The sequence below is a fragment of the Perognathus longimembris genome, chromosome 1 (assembly GCF_023159225.1).
Source record: "Perognathus longimembris pacificus isolate PPM17 chromosome 1, ASM2315922v1, whole genome shotgun sequence".
NCBI lineage: Eukaryota > Metazoa > Chordata > Mammalia > Rodentia > Heteromyidae > Perognathus > Perognathus longimembris.
This window is the reverse complement of record NC_063161.1, coordinates 137,218,191-137,230,022: the sequence shown is the minus strand read 5'-3', so window position 1 is coordinate 137,230,022 and position 11,832 is coordinate 137,218,191. Positions and strand designations below refer to the sequence as shown.

Below are 11,832 nucleotides of genomic sequence, written 5' to 3'. Positions count from 1 at the left end.
ATCAATGGTGTGACAGTTAGGAGTTTGGGCACTTTTAGAGATTAATGTACTTTATATTGTGAGATTGAATATGTGCTTTGGGAATGCAAGAGTAGAATATTTTGACCTTAAATAGGAGCAGAATAGTTTGACCTTCAATTTCACCCCCAAAAACAAGTGCTGTCAGCTTTATTCCCAGAAGGCAGTGCAACAGGATATTGCAGAAAGTTTACATGTTAGAGCCTCCTTGAAGGAACTATACCTCTGAGGCTATTTTGGAATTTGGGCCCCTTCCTCTCTTTCTGGTGACCATGCAAGTGAGCAAGTTTTTCTGTCTCTTGCTCTCAGCCATTGCATTATTCTCCCTCATGGATATAAAATTAAAGGATCCCAACAACCGTGAACTTATTCTCCCTCATGGATATAAAATTAAAGGATCCCAACAACCATGAACTGAGAACAGAAACTCTGAGCCCAAATAAACCTTTGCTCATATTAAGTTATTTGTCTCTGATATTTTGCTGCAGTGACAGAAAGCTGACTAAAACCTTGCTTTCACAAATTTCTTAACCATGACAATGATGACATTTAAGAGATCTTTGTGGATGCCTAAGCTCCCAGATGGATTTAATTGGGAAGTAGTTTTATAGCAAAAGCCACGAAATAATTGCAAAAGGAAACACAGGAAAGGGAAAGGGGGAGGAGAGAGGGGGGTATGAGGGACAAGGTAACAAATAGTACAAGAAATGTATCCAAAGCCTAAGGTATGAAACTGTAACCTCTCTGTACATCAGTTTGATAATAAAAATTTGAAAAAACAAACAAACAAACAAAAACAAAAGGAAACACAGTCACTCCCTGGTAGAGAAATCTGGCAGACAACTTGACCAGATAATTGAGGTTAATATAACCAGTCCAGGGATAAGCCAACATATTTCAGCTCTTCATGGTCTTTGCAAAGAACCCATCACTTCAGTAACATTGTAGTCCAGGATACAAAACTTGAGACTTGTTGGGAAGTAGTAGATAGGTCTGGTTGAGGGCTAGCTTACCTGTGGAACTTTTCGTGCCTTTCACACTTGCTTATAAAGAAGAGGAAAAGATTGGAGGATCTGTAACACTTAAGGAAAGTAAGGACAAAGTTCAAAACTGGTTCCTAGAATACAAAGAAGAAAGAGACCTATATAATTGCCACCTAAGGTAATTAGATTGGGTTCTGTCATCTAACTGGATATTTACAATTAGGTGTTGTTTGATTACTTTATTGGGAGGAATAAAGAAATGTAGTGTATGTGAATCTCATTGTTTGTAGGATATATGTCCTGGTATGTCTGTGAATAATGGGTGACTTATTAATAGCTTAATAATGATCATGGGAGAAAAGAGACAGGGTGGAAAGAATCTCATGGCTCTTGAAATCTTTCTGAAAGATTTGAATTATTTCAAAATAAATTATAAGGTAAGCAAATACAATTACCTACTAAAAATTCAAAATGACTTGTACAATGTTTTATTTATTACTTTTCAATGAATGAGGATAAAGTATTCATAAGGTAGGATAGGTAAACAAAGCAATTTTATATGATAATATCAGCAGTTATATATGATGAGATGATGTAGTGAGCATTTCTGTTCTTTGAGCCGAATAGCAGGCTGTGAAATGAGGATACATTTAGAAAATAAATAAGAATATAATTTAATAGGAAATATTCTTAATAGTTTTAAAGCTTTGTGATTAAAACTTGCACTTTAGAAATAATTCATACTAGAAGTTAAAAAACAATATTTTACTTCAGAAACAATGGGATGGAGTTCATCCCAAACAACTAAAATAGAAACCAACAACAACAAAAATCCATGTTTCAGTGATTTAACACTGGAATAGGATCTGCCCCCATATGCAATCACTGACTCGCAAATTGATTGGCCAATTCAATCCAGTGGGAGAAGGAATTGTGTTCTCAATGTCAGAAAAAAAGAGATGAAAATTAATGGACTCTACTAAACAATTTTGTTTACCACATGATCCTAATTAATACCATGTCAAATGTTTCTCCTCGCCTGTTGATCAAATTAGAAGGAGGCAAGCTTAGAAACCTTGGTATTTATTTCTAACTGAGTCTTATGATATGAAAAAAAAAGTTAAATAAAGGTGAAAAGTTTTGAGGAAAAAATTTAAGTACACAAATTGACAGTATGAATAAAGGATTAAACTATCATGAGCTCATGTGTTGGAGAAACTTAAAGCTCAATGACAATCTTCTAAAAAGATTAAATGACAAAAAGCAAAACAAAGCAGATAAAACATACTTAAAAATAATGAAAAAATAATAAGCAGCACCTGATTCTATGATGATTATACAAACTTAAGTATTTGCTACAAATATCAGTTTAACTACAACTATTACTAAATATAACGTTCATTCTGCAAATAATTTTGGTTATTTTAGTTAAAGTGAGAAAGCAATGATGCAGATATACCAAAATGTCATTATTTTTACTTGAAATGGAGAATACTTTTTCTAAGATTAGAAGAAAAATAGCACTGAGAGTTAAACCTCAACAGTTCAGCTAGATTGGGCATTGGTGCTTTACAGGGTTAATTCAATACCACCTGAAATTTTCTGTGTGAAGATAATACAATTGATTCATAATTATAGAACATTCATACCAAGCTCTAGATTCCTAGATACACAGAAATTTATCTATGTATCTATCTATATATGGGAGAGGGGCATAACTGGTGAGTGAGTAATTGTCCAGCCACCACTCTGTCTCAAACAATGATCAAGGACCTGAATCTTACAAAGTAGCAGTTAGAATTCCTGCTCTGCTGATCGTTCTTGAAAATAAAACTTATGATTGAGCTTTATCAGATTGCTTCATTAATTGCTTGAACTGCTGGTTATAAAACAGCCTGAAAGAAAAGAGAACTAAAAATATGATCCATAGATTACACCTTTGTTTCCATTACCTGGGAACTTTTCAAATACAATTCTGTCTCCTTATACCAAAATTTGTGATTCAGAAACTCTAGGAGCAGGTCCAGCAATGTGTGATTAAAAAATCCTGTAGATAATTCCATTATATAGTCAAGTTTGAGAACTGCTAGTATACTTTTCCAGAATGATAGAAGGAATAACAGAAGCGCAGAAGTTCACTATTCTTTGAAAAAAGAAATATTTTTACAATTTTTAAAACCTGATTTGAATTCATGGACTTGCACTTGCTAGCAAGTGCTCTACCACTTTGCGTTTTCAGCACGTTTTGTTTATGCTTTATTGTTGTTGCCATTGTCAGGGACTTATGCTTTATGCCTGGATGTCTTGAGATCACAATTCTGACAGCAGTAAGCCATGAGCAATAGGAGAATGCAAAACAACCTCCATTGTAATAAGTCTTCTCAACTCAGAGATAACTGTAGCCTTGTACACTGAACCAAGGAATAGGATTTTTTTTTATTGGCAAACTCAATAAGGATTGATATGCCTGCCAGGCCACACCTGTAACTGGCACTCTTAAACTATACATGCATATCTTTTTCCTCTGCCTCTAATTCATCCTCGATTTAATGTCCAGCTCTGTACACAGAAGATGGGTAAAGATGAGCTAATATGCCATCTTTCCATAGAATGTAATCCTTTTCTCTACACTCTTTCTAGCTTAATAAGCTTTCCTTTTACTTTCAGGATGATTGTGCCTTGCCTAAATTCTTTTCATACTAGATGCCAGGATTGTGGCTGATTAGCTATGTTAATTCTAGGTAAACTCCTACCTATAGCCTTCCACATAACTTAGATTACAGGAATGAGGTACCTCGCTTAGCAGTGTACTTGCAATTATAGATAATCATGAACATTTCTGTTGATGTAAGTTCTCTACATCATAGACAAACATGTTCTTTATTGGCATAACCAACCAGCACTCTTGGGTATTTCTATTATTTTGTTGGACATGGTTTGAGCAGGAAAAATAATTCAATAAATCTGACACCGAGCAAATATTAAAGCTTATGGATTTTGCATTCAGGCTAAAAGTCTTCAAAATCTCATTAATATTTTCTGAATTGGTATTTTCAAAATGAAAGAGAGGGAACAGGCTTTTTATTCCTAGAAACTAGAGTCTTTATGTTATCCTTGCTATTCATAAGATTCTATTCCTGGAAACTTCTGATTGACCCACAAAACACAGTGGATTTCCTCCTCAGTGCCTAGTTAGGTGCCTGAGCCATTGTTATCCTCCAGATCTCAACTTTTCTTCTTCCATACTCTTTGAAATTGCTTAAAAATATAGCCAGAATTAAGTATGCTCACAACTAAGAAAGAGCTCTAGTAATCACTGTAGACTGTATATCGAAGACTAAACAGAACAAAATGAAAAAGAAAAAAAACCCTAAGATTTCTTGTCATACGTTTTACTCCTTCCCTCACTTTTCTCTTATCTTCCCTCCCTCCATGCCCAACCCTCCGACTTGCACAGTTAATTTCCAAAAAATTGTCTTGTGTATTATATGAAATTATGTCTTTTTCCTTTCATTTTTCTATTATTTCCTATGATTTATCCCCGATTGTGACTGTATTTGATTTTGGTACTCTGTGCATTGTATATACGTTTATCTGCATTAGGGAAGGGAAGGGAAACATCACACGGGTAAGACAAAGGATAAAGCATGAATTGATGCAGCCAACTAGTACAGTTCCTTTTGAACAGTGTTACCTCCTCCTTCATTATCTCTCATTTTTTCTCCTCCTGACATCCCTTCCCCCAAAGTCGTATAGTTTATAGTTTGTTTCCAACATAGTGTCTAGTGGGTTTCAATGCTATATTGATTCACCCTTTTGCCCACTGTTTCTATGCTTCCCTTTCACCTGCTCAAATCAGATAAACTTACATGCAAAACAAAGGGTATAGAAATCAAAAATAGTGCCAGAGGGAATATACCAAAGAAAAAAAGGAAGAAAAGAAAAAATGCAAACAGTAAATAGAAAACTTGTTGCTTCTATTTCTTGGAGTTCACTTTCATAAGCAAAATTTTGTTTTTGTGTTTTTGGTTTTTGCCAGTCCAGGGACTTGACCTCAGGGCCTGAGCACTGTCCTTGGCTTCGTTTTGCTCAAGGCTAGCACTCTACCACTTGAGCCACAGTGCCACTTCCAGCTTTTTCTATATATGTGGTGCTGAGTAATCGAACCCAGGGCTTCATGTGTATGAGGCGAGCACTTTACCACTAGGCTATATTCCCAGCCCCTGATTAGCAACATTTTATATGATCCTATGCATATAGCTATTGAGCCCTTGTGATCCTCTTCTAAGGATATCTTTCTTTATTTTCACTATATAAGTGGTTTCTCTTGGAGACAGAAGCTAATAACTATTATCTATTAAAATATTATTGTGTGATAATAAACACTCTAATATTTTATTCAAACTTGTTAAATTTAAAGAGAATAAGACTTGATGAAGAAATAGGTAGAATCAGATAGAAAATAGGATTGCTTATATGAATAGAAACATGTTCACTACAATGTCAACACCAAGAAATGTTAGGAATGATGTAATGCTACTTACCTTGATTTGAACATCGTATCATGTTTACACAGACCAAATCTATTTTCACTTGAGACATGATAGTTGAAAACTAAAACTTAGTCCAGATAAAAGTAGATGACCAGATATCTGAAGGATTATTTTTCTATCAAGTGTGGTAATATGTAATGCATGCAATATGGTAATATGCATGCAATGATTAATATATGTGACAGAAAGGGGAGAGATTAGAAAACAGTTGTTTCACTGATTATAAAATAATTTGGATGTCAGGTCATTGTTTTCTATCTAAAAATGTTAGGCAATATATATTTCTTTCTTCATGTACTTATTTCATGGACACTTTCCTTATGAAAATATAAATTATTCCAATTGGTTAATCATTCTTTTATCTTTCCATGACATCATAAGCCTCGGAATACCTTGGTTTTAGTTGAAATCAGCCAATCACTCCATCCTTCATGAATATTTAAAATAAGTTTTTTGTTTTATATTAACAAAAATCAGAATCATTTTTCTGGGTTAATCCTGACTTGTCACTTAATGACTTAATGACTTAGTGACTGGCTTGTATAAGTAAATTGACTGTCTTTTCCTCTCTAAAAATGGGAGAAAACAAAAGTTTCCATTTCATAGGTTTGTCATGAATTAGGTTAATGCTTACTAAATAATTAGGATAGTGTCTGTAGCACTTTACCTTCTACAGAAGTGTTAAGCAATTTTTATTGCTCCCATTCCAGTATCAGAAAAAGAGTGTGAAATATATGTAGCCCACTCAAAACTGATTTATTTTTATAATTGAGCATTTCAAGTATTCTCATTTTTCTTCTGATAACATTATATATTTTTGAAGATATATGGAGTTAGAAATTTACTACATTCCACACATCTGTATGAGTCAAAACTAAACTTCCAGAATCTTGTTGCTTAGGCATGGTCCTATGTCCCCAGCCCTGTAACTAAGATGAACTCATTGAGGTTGTCTTGCCAGCAAGCACGAAAGTAGTCACCACTTTTAACACCCCAGTCAGCTAAAACTTGAGGCTATTCCCTTTGATCTGATGGATAATGTTAGATTCCCTGAGATTTTTCTGGCTAAAAAGTCTATATTATGCCATAACAACAATAACAAACCGTAGAACTTCAAAACAACCAGAGTTCAACTCATGTTGAAATATCACTAACTCAGAAACTCCAAATATCAAAGCCAACAAAAAATGATAAAAAATATGTAGACAATTCAAAACAATGTATAGAATATTAATATTTAAAAATATTATCATTTGCTGCTAGAAAACATGAACTATAATGATTAATGAAATAAATAGTCTTTGCTTAATAGAGATTTAGCAGCAATAGGCTGAGTTTGTACTCAGCAAGGGTTTGAAAATTGTTCAATGACAGAGAATGTAACATTAGTGTTAGTTTAAGATACAGTGCTGGGTACAAAAAAGTGCCCATTTTGTTTTGGGGCAAACACAGTAGTAATCCTCGCATTTCATTATAGTTCAAAGGATGTTGGAAGGGAATTTTTCACATTTAATTAAAGACTCTGAATCTCTGTTAAGCACCAGCAGGGTATCTCCTGCTCAAGCTTGGGAATTAGAATTTTTTTTTTTAACTTAAGAGGAAGTGCTAAACTTTTGGTAGAAGAGGGAGCCACTTTACTGTCCGAGGAAATTTTGTGGGCAAAAGAAAGGCTAAAGGCTTACAAAAACAAACCAGAAATTACATATATTCTTATGTATTTGAGAAAACCATTAAGAATCTCTCTCTTCCTCTCTCTCTCCCCCCTCTCTTTCTACATATATATCAATGCTATATAGTATATATAATATGTATTTGACATACACATATGGAATCAAATTAGAGTTGGAAGTATGTAAAACCAATGAAATAGAATGAATACTTATGTTTTGCTTATAGTGGAGTTTATGCTTGTTAGGTAGTCTTTTTACCACTTAAGATGAACTTTCAGCCTATTTTGTCCTAGCTATTTTTGAGATAGGTTCTTATACCTGAGATGACAGACATTACCAGCATATTCAGCTTTTTCTGTTGTGATAGTCTTATTTGGTATTCTTTTAAAACCTCTGTTGTTCTGGAACTGTGATCCTCACTCTCAGCCTCCTTCATAGGTAGAATAACTGGATAACTGGTTCATGCCATTTCCCCAGCTATTGGTTTAGGTGAGGTTTGGAATACTTTTTGCCCTGGATTCTCCCTGCTTCCTCAGTAGCCTGGGTCATAGGTGTGAGCCAAAGGCTCCTTTCCTTAGAAGGATTGCTTGTATTATTAAACTGCCATTAGTAATGTAACAGGTAGAAAGCAATTTACTTGGAATACTCAAAGTATCATATAATTATTAAATTACTAAATTTAAAAGACAATACAGGGGGCTGGGGATATGGCCTAGTGGCAAGAGCGCTTGCCTCGTATACATGAAGTCCTCGGTTCGATTCCCCAGCACCACATATACAGAAAATGGCCAGAAGTGGCGCTGCAGCTCAAGTGACAGAGTGCTAGCCTTGAGCAAAAAGAAGCCAGGGACAGTGCTCAGGCCCTGAGTCCAAGGCCCAGGACTGGCAAAAAAAAAAAAAAAAAAAAAAAGACAATACAAACTGTCATGTCATGACTATTCAAAAGTATTATATATGTAGTTTTTAGTTTATATATGTATATCTCAATTGTACAGATGTAAGAAATATAAACCTTGAAAATAATTGTTTTGAGACATAAGAGATGTATCTATAATTAATATATACCTGATTTATATTGACATATACATATGTAACATATATACATATGTAACACATATACATACATATATATAACATATATATGCATTGTTTCATTAAAAATACACTCTTAAGTAAAATAAAACAAATATATGCTTATATACCTAGGCATTATCTCATTAACATATCTTCTCATTATCAGAACAATGTTAATTGTTAACTTTAAAAAAACATAGTAAGCTGAGTGCCTGTGGTTCATGCTAGTAATCCTACCTACTAAGGAAAAGCCTGGGCAGGAATGTCCATGAGACTCATCTCCAATTAACCACCAAAAGTTGCAAGTAGAGCACAAATAAAGGAATATAGTCATTACTCAAATTATAAAATGGTAATCCCCCCATATAACACCACGATAATAACTATTTATAAAACAAGTTGGAAGTGGAGCTGTAACTCAAGTGGTAGAGTGCCAGCCCTGAGTAAAAAACCTTAGGGACAGTGGACAAGCCCTGAATTCAAGCTTCAGGAACAGTGCACGCATGCATGCGCACACACACACACACACACACACACACACACACACACAAGAATCACAATACCACTTAAATAATATGAAAAATACAGAAATTATGTTACATAGTATACAGGTCATGTAAAATTTTGTACATATCTAAGAGAAGAAATAGAATATTAAACACATCTATAATCATAAGAATATAATTATGTATGTACCTAAATAAGATCCAAAGGAGGTAATAGAAAAAAGTAAGTCTGATATTTGGGTACATGAATAGAAGTTGAAGTAATTTGCTCACATCCATTTTTTTACAGAGTTGTTAGATAACATTGCTACGATAAAATTTACATATTTCCATAGTTAAATTAGTACCTTGCCGGACTAGCTTCACCTCCCCTGGGTTCGGGGGTGCCAAAATTACTCTCTCTTAAGTGTTTTCCCCTTTTCACCCTCTCCCCTGGGCGCCTGACCTACAGGCGCCCAGGGTGGAGTGACGGGGACACAGGTAAGCCTCAGTGCACGTGGCTGAACGAGACTCCTCAGGCCCTTCAAGAAAGGCACTCACAGACACATGGGAGTCTCGGAGAAGACCTCATGGGTGTTCTGTTTATTCAAATGAGGAGCCCCCCAGATATACCCCCGAGGGCGGGCACAAGAGAGGGATTGCAGATTGGTCACAGAGGGCTGTCCATCAAGTGCTGTCAGAGGACCTCCCTCGGGGGCAGAGGCCCAGGCCCCCAAGGATGGGTTTCTGGGGTGTCCTCTATTACACACGTGCTGCCCCAGGAGCAGGGCCTTCTCTTCCTGCCCAAAGGAGGAAGGGGAGGGACAGGCCAAGGTCAGCAGTGGCCCCTTAAAGGCACAGCCGACCCCAACAGTACCTGATATTAACAATGCTCATATCTCTTTAGTCTCCAAATACAAAAGATCTCCCTCCATGTGGATTTTTCCAAGTAGCCTGAAGGAGAAGTTAGTCATCTTTGAATCTGAAATCTAGGATTTAGTTGTGTGTGTGTGTGTGTGTGTGTGTGTGTGTTTGCATATATGTACTTTTTTGAGCAAAGGCATATATTAATATTACTTCCTATCTCTTTTGTTTTTCTCTTCACACTAGTGAGGTTTAACGTCATCGTAGTTCAGTTGAATTTCAAACTGTTTAGAGTCTCATAGCTGACATCCTGCTCTAATTATAGTGTGCATTATATCAAGAGTCTATACTCACCCTAGAGACTTAATTACTGTGTGTTCTGCTGTAGTCTGAACAAGTATCACCGTATCATCCTATAAAACAGGAACGTATTATTCTTGAGTATCTTTCAGATATTATTTTAAATGAATATCAGAATAAATTGCTTCTGCAATCATCATTTCTTGAATGAAAATAATTGACTTATAAGAAAGATCCCATTAAGCTGGACACTGGTAGCTCATGGCTGTAATCCTGGCTACTTAAGATGCTCAGAGGCCTATGGTTTGAAGTCAGTCAGGGTAGAAAAATGTCATATTCAATATCCAATTAACTCCATTCCTAGAAAGCTGAGGTAGAGACATGTTTTAATCTGTAGAGTGCCACTTGAGCTAGCAAGCTAAGAGATCTTTAGGCCCTGAGTTCAAACCCCAGTATAGGCAAAAGAAAACCAAACCCCCAAATGAAATTTTCACCTCATCTCTCTTTATTATGCTGAGACTGTCTAGGAAGGTAGTATTTACTGTGTTTTACACATTAGGCAGATTCTGTAGACACACCCCAGGCACACTTGTTTTATTAAAAAATTTCATTCATTAAAATTTTTTTCTAGCTCTTCCGCCTGCTCCTCCCTCCCCCCCCCAGCGCCGCTCCGGCTGCTCCGCGCTGGCTCCGAGCTCCCGCTGAAGCCAGCGCTGCCGTCACCATGATCATCTACTGGGACCTCATCAGCCATGATGAGCCAGGAGATGGCGGGTGGACTGTGCTTGGAGGTGGAGGGCAAGATGGTCAGTAGGACAAAGGGTAACATTAATGACTTGCTCATTGGTGGGAATGCCTCCGTTGAAGGCGGCCCCGAGGGCGAAGGTACTGAAAGTACAGTAGTCACTGGTGTGGACCTTGTCATGAACCATCACTTGCAGGAGACCAGTTTCACAAAGAAAGCCTGCAAAAAGTACATCAAAGATTACATGAAATCACTTAGAGGCAAACTGAAAGAGTAAAGCCTTTTATGACAGGGGCTGCAGAGCAAATCAAGCACATCCTTGCTAATTTCAATAACTACCAGTTTTTTATTGGTGAAAACATAAATCCAGATGGCATGGTTGCTCTCCTGGACTACCGTGAGGATGGTGTGACCCCAGTTATGATTTTCCTTAAGGATGGTTTAGAAATGGAAAAATGTTAAGAAATTGGGCACTGATTTTGGATCTATCACCTGTTACCATAACTGACTGCTGCTTGTCATCCACACAACACCAGGACTAAAGACAAATGGGACTGATGTCATCTGGAACTCTTCATTTCCTTTGACCATGGTTTATTTGGAGTGGAGACAATGTTTTTAAAGAAAAAAAAACCATGTCATGTAAGTTGTCTAAAAATAAAGTGCATTTGAACTCTAGAATGACTCTTGGTTTAAGAATATTTTTAAACATGATCTATCCTGTAGTGCTCCTGGAAGGAGCTAGAGGCTGGGATTTCACTACCACTAGAAAAGATGGGACTGTCTTCAGCTAACTTCTGCTGTGGAAACTACTTATGAGAATGGAATGTAAAAGACAAGACTCAGTTGAGTTACAGTATAAAGTAACTCATGGTCACTGGAGTGACCATGCTCACACCAGTGCCAACAATTTGAAGTGGAGCCTTGTATATTTCATCATCTTCATTGGAAGTAGTTAACTCTGGAGAAGATTGCCAAAAGAATAAAAGAGACTAACCTAATAAAAAAAAAGTTTTTTTTTTCTAGATCATTCAATATCTTTAGCCTCTATACTGCAGACCAATCCCTCCCTCCATCTTTCCCTTCCTTCCTTCTTTGCTTGCTTGCTTCCTTCCTTCCTGCCTGCCTGCCTTTTTTTCT

The 11,832-nt window shown here is 36.4% G+C and overlaps 1 pseudogene; it reads left to right on the top strand.

Moving 5' to 3' along the window:
- The first annotated feature begins 10,671 nt into the window (after positions 1–10,671).
- Positions 10,672–11,368, top strand: LOC125356121 (annotated as a pseudogene).
- The last annotated feature ends 464 nt before the right edge of the window (positions 11,369–11,832 follow it).